The following is a 5,372-nucleotide window of genomic DNA, read 5'->3' as shown; positions in this document are numbered from 1 at the left end:
ATGTAGTGTTTACTTTAGCTATACAAAATTCTCAGCGAAAAGGGATGAAAGCGCAATTTAATCGGCTATAGAAGGGCGTTTGAAATCGTTTCCATTTTACATCGCTTCATTTACATCGTATAAATGTACGTCGAATAAATTACATCGCAAAAATTACATCGAATCTGTTTATTACATCAACAGCCGTCGAGTACATCGGGCTGTGTAATATTAATCAATCGATGTAACGACCTGGTTGCAGCGATTTCGATGTAATATTCAACAACTTTTTTTGCTGTGAACATTATGCAACTATTTTTTATTATGCAACTCATTTCAGTTGCATAATGAACCAGTTTGAAAAAAATGGTCATTATGATACCAAAATGAGATATATAAAATAGAAATTATGATACCGAATTGCATAAAAATATGTTTTAGTTAAAATCTAATAATCATAATAATTTATCACCAAGGCGTAATATGTTTCCGAATTGAATGACTTCTGAACACAATTTCTAATGATTATAGATCAAGTTAAAACTTGAAAATTCATTGTATTATAGATTATCGTGTTGAAGCATATTTCGGTATTTTGCGAGCAGACAGAGTGCACCATGTGTCTCTTAGAAAAACAAGTAAAAAAAACCTACTCAAGCAGCGCATAACTCACAAATGATTGTCGACAGCGCAGGTTTTTGGTTGGACACGAGTCATTTTCAAGTTATTCTGTCTTTGAGTTAGAATTACATGAATGTAGCTCCTGTACAACCGTAAACCTGCGCTGTCGACACTCGTTTGTGACTTGTGTGCTGCTTGGGTATTCTTCGTTATCCTATCTATATTAACATATGTATGTTTATAAGCTGTTGGGCATCCTATTAAAATGTACCATTACCGGTTTGATGGAAAAGTTTATTTTACCAGTAATTTGGGAATTTTACTTGGCTCACACTGACTGAACGAATATAAGAAAAACGCTAGTTCTCTGAATAATTTATTATGAACTGTGTAACTACAACATTCCAAAAACTTTTTGAACTGTTTCACTTGGTCCACGATGACTGAACTTAAGAATTGTAAAATATTATCTTCAGCAAAATAACAAAAAAATCAAATTCCAAACTTTCAGTTCACATATACACGGTGTTCAATAAGTTCGGATACACAATAAAATTGAATTTATTTCCCATCTATAATTCAGATTTGCAAAGTGAATGTATTAATTGAAAGCCCACATAATACTGATCAAATACAGTATATGTTTTGAAATAAACTGTCCTTTATCATTTTGTAAAAATTGAAAATGTGTCTCAAGTTCCTTTCGGCCGGCACGCACGTCTTTCATTGGCATTTCGTCTAGTTTTTATTGAGTAATGGTGTTAAGTTGAATCAAATGAGGTTTTTGTCCTCAGCATTAGTGGTAGCAACTATGACCATACGAAATAATCTAAAAGATTCAGATGGGGTGAAGTACGGAGTCAATTTATCTTGACCTTTAAAATTGTTAAAATTGTCTCTGTACCTGTTTTAATGATATTTGTTTTGTAAAAAAGCAAGGTTCCATCACACTAAGAATCGCAGAATTCTGTGAAAGAATTCACCAAATCAAAACTGTAAAATATGTTTTCACAGATCTTTCTGTGAAATTTGATGTTCTCCAATCCAACTGTCACAACTTCACAGAAAATTCGGTAAATGCAAACAAATTACCAAATTCGGTGAAATTTTTACATTATGGTTCGGTGAACATTAACATTTTCACCGCACGCTGCGATTTTTACCGAACTTCTGTGAAACCAGTAGTCGGCCATATTACCAAGTGCGAGCTGTCAAAAATTTAAAGGTTTTTAATTTTTTTTTGCGTGAGAGTAACAAAGTCATTGGTAGACTAAAGATAGAATAGCAGAACAACAAAAATGAAGGTTTTACGACTTTCAACAGAAGTGCGAGATGCTGGTTGCTGGTATTCTCAGTAAGTACTAATCTCTCAACCATAATATATTTTTTGTAGTCATTCTGTTGAATTGCAGTTCCCGGATTCGTCATCGCATTGAGAAGAGCAACATCCCATGAACGATCGTACAAGAAAACAGCCACTTTCGGCACGTTAATTTTTGTGTTATGCCCTCTCACTGACCTGCATAATGAATAAATAATAGTATTTCAAATTAAAAAAAAAACTAATTTTATTATGGTTTTGATTTGAGGAAGCAGTAAAATTTACGCAATAGTTCGGTGAATCGCAAATATTCCAATTGAGAAATCGCCGAAAACTTGTAGAAAAATCACCGAAAGTGTTGTGAAATCTACGTAAATAAAGTACACATTCACAGAAAATCTGTAAAACAAATCACCGAAATGTTCGGTGAATTTGACAAATGAGCATTTTTATTCTTTACAATATGTTCGGTGAATCAAAAAATTACCGAACAGTTCACCGAAAATTCTGCTGTTGAGATTTCGGCGAAATTTCACCGAATTCGGTGATTTATTCTTAGTGTGATTATATCTCAGTTTAATCTATAATTATCTTTCCCAAAACTATTGTGGCAAGTTTTGACCAAAATTGGCTTTATATAACCCAGCCAACACGAAGTCGCATATGATGTAGAATAGGATGCTTAAGTGGAGGCCATATGCGTACATGCTTCCATTAACCTGCGTGTAAAGAGTACGCATATCGCCTCCACTTTTGCATCCTATTCAACATCATATGCGATCGTGTGTTGGCTGGGAACTTATTTTTGCCTTTTTCATAGATTTAAGCACATTTTGACTAAACTTGCAAATTTATCGCCATATCATCACTGAAATAGCAGTGTAAAATTTTTGTTTATTAATTTAGTTATTTTAATTTAGTATAGTGAGATGTAAACTCAAAAGTCAACGCTTTAGACTTCTGTAGCGTGAGCAATTTTTCGAAAAATATTCTAGCGTGCCGGAGCTTACAAATATTAGATACTTCTAATGCTTATAAAAAAAACCCGATTTAATCCACCTATGGTGAACAGAACCCTTCTTACACTTATTAAAATTATTGTTGTATTATTTGAATTTAACACTTGATTTAACATATTTATTTTGTGTAATTGACCAAAAGTTCTAGAAAATATTGTGGATTTGGCATCTAGTGGGCTGGTTTCCAAAATAGCATCATGGACCATGGACTAAACTACCAGAAATGCCAGACACCTCCTAGAATCTTGTATGGAATGTTTAAAAAATAGCTTACATATTCTGGAATATTGCATCTTTTGTTAACTGACAAAAGGTCTTGAATCGATTAACAAATGGATAAGAAAATCAGCGAAATATACTTTGTCTAATATATCTTAATGAATCGATTAAATTAGCTCCGAAGTACTTGGTATTCATGGTTATGGTGTAGAAAGGACAAAAATGATATATCTACTAAGTTAATCAGTTTTGGCATTAGCTAGTTATTTTGGCTGTCCGGTTCCTGCATTTTTCCCACAATATATAAATTCAAAGCTTTAAAGCATTTAACATTATTGTTAGTTTTCATAGAATTCTTGTGTATTTGTAATTTGTTAATTATAATTTTGTTGAAAACAATAACCTGCTAGTATACACTTTGTATGAGGTCAGCATTATTTATTGAAAAATAATTTCCCATACACTTCTTCAAAAACTCATGCAAGATAACAAGTGAATATAATAATAAAAAAAGAATTTTTGAAACACTCTTCGTAAGATATATCAGTAATCAAATGTCGAATCGAAATAAAATTTCAGGGCCTTTTACAAGGATATTGTAGCTTTCATTTGGTGCTAAGAGAACCTAAATCGGTTGACAGACGGCTGAGATATTTACTATGGTACCCTTGGTCAAAAATCTCTCAAAAAGTTAACCTGTATTACTTCCAAATACTCTTTGAAAGATATCTCGGTAACCAAATGTCCAATCCTTATGAGATTGTGTAGGTTTCTACTAGAATGTTGTAGCTTTCATTTGGTGCCAGAAAAACCGAAATCGGTTGACAGACGGCTAAGATATTTATTATGATACACTTGGTCAAAAATCTCAAAAGGTTTAGTTGTATAAATCCTTGGTACTCTTCGAAAGATATTTCTGTAACCAAAGGTCCAATCGAAATGAAACTTCTGGGTGATCTACTAGGATGCTGTAGCTTTCATTTGGTGCCAAAAGAACCCAAATCGATAGACAAACGGCTGAAATATTAATTATGATACACTTGCTCAAAAATATTAAAAAGTTTAGATGTATGACTCATAAGTACTCTTCGAGAGATATCTCGGTAACCAAACGTCCAATTGAAAAAAAAAAATCAATAGCGTTCTATTAGGATGTAGTAGCTTTCATTTGTTTCTAAGAGAACTCAAATCGGTTGACAGACGGCTGAGAAACGTGCGTGACTTGTTTTTGTAACGCACATACACACACACATACACACACATACACACATACAGACATTTGCTCAATTCGTCGAGCTGAGTTCATTGGTATATGAGACTCGGCCCTCCGGGCCTCGGATCGAAAGTCGGTTTTTCGAGCGATATTTATACCCTTCTTATGGGTGTAAGAAGGGTAGAAAGTGAAAAAAGACGTTATTCAAAACCATACGCTGCATTTGATCAGTGTTATATGACCATTCAATAAATACATTGACTTTGAAAATCTGAATTACAGATGTGAAATTAATATAAGATATATGGTGCATCCGAACTTATTGAACACCATGTACAACATTCCTGGCAACTATCATATTTCCTGTGCATTAAATTTTCATCAAATATGTAAGATCTTCAGTGCGTCATGTAGTTGGTTGTAGATTTTTCAAAAACCGTTAAGTTAGAGTGGGCCAAGTTCAATGAATTACTTAGCTACCTCTCGGTTCTAAGCTTAATTTTTACGTTTTTTCGCGATCAATACAGAGTGATTCTTCGATGAATAGCTATCAAGATTTATGGGAAAAATACAAGATCATTTGTAGAAAAACTCAAAATTTACAGAGTTGTTAACTTTAAAGTCTTTTTTCTCGGAATTATGAAAAAGACACTTGGTCCTCTCTGACTTAGCACCGACCTCAATCTAGACAAAGTCAGAAGGATAAAAGTGCCCAGGCTATATTACCAGCTCTGGTCTTTGTCATTGATTGACCTGAGAAAGCTTGATCTAGGGACGTGAAAGCACCAGAACCATGTTTGATGCTCCTTCTAGGATGACTCTTTGCTTTGCAGCCCTGTTGCGACGTAGATTCAACGGAGTGAATTGTAGCCTAACCAGTAACAAGTAAGTATTGGATTCTTGAAGCATAGAACGAAAAAAAAAACGATCACAGGGAGTCGTAGTTCTAATGTGTACCCACCGATTAAAATGGCTAACTATTTATTATCATACATCTTTT

This window comes from Aedes albopictus, chromosome 2 (assembly GCF_035046485.1).
Source record: "Aedes albopictus strain Foshan chromosome 2, AalbF5, whole genome shotgun sequence".
NCBI classification, from domain to species: Eukaryota; Metazoa; Arthropoda; class Insecta; order Diptera; family Culicidae; genus Aedes; species Aedes albopictus.
This window is presented reverse-complemented; position numbering follows the sequence as displayed.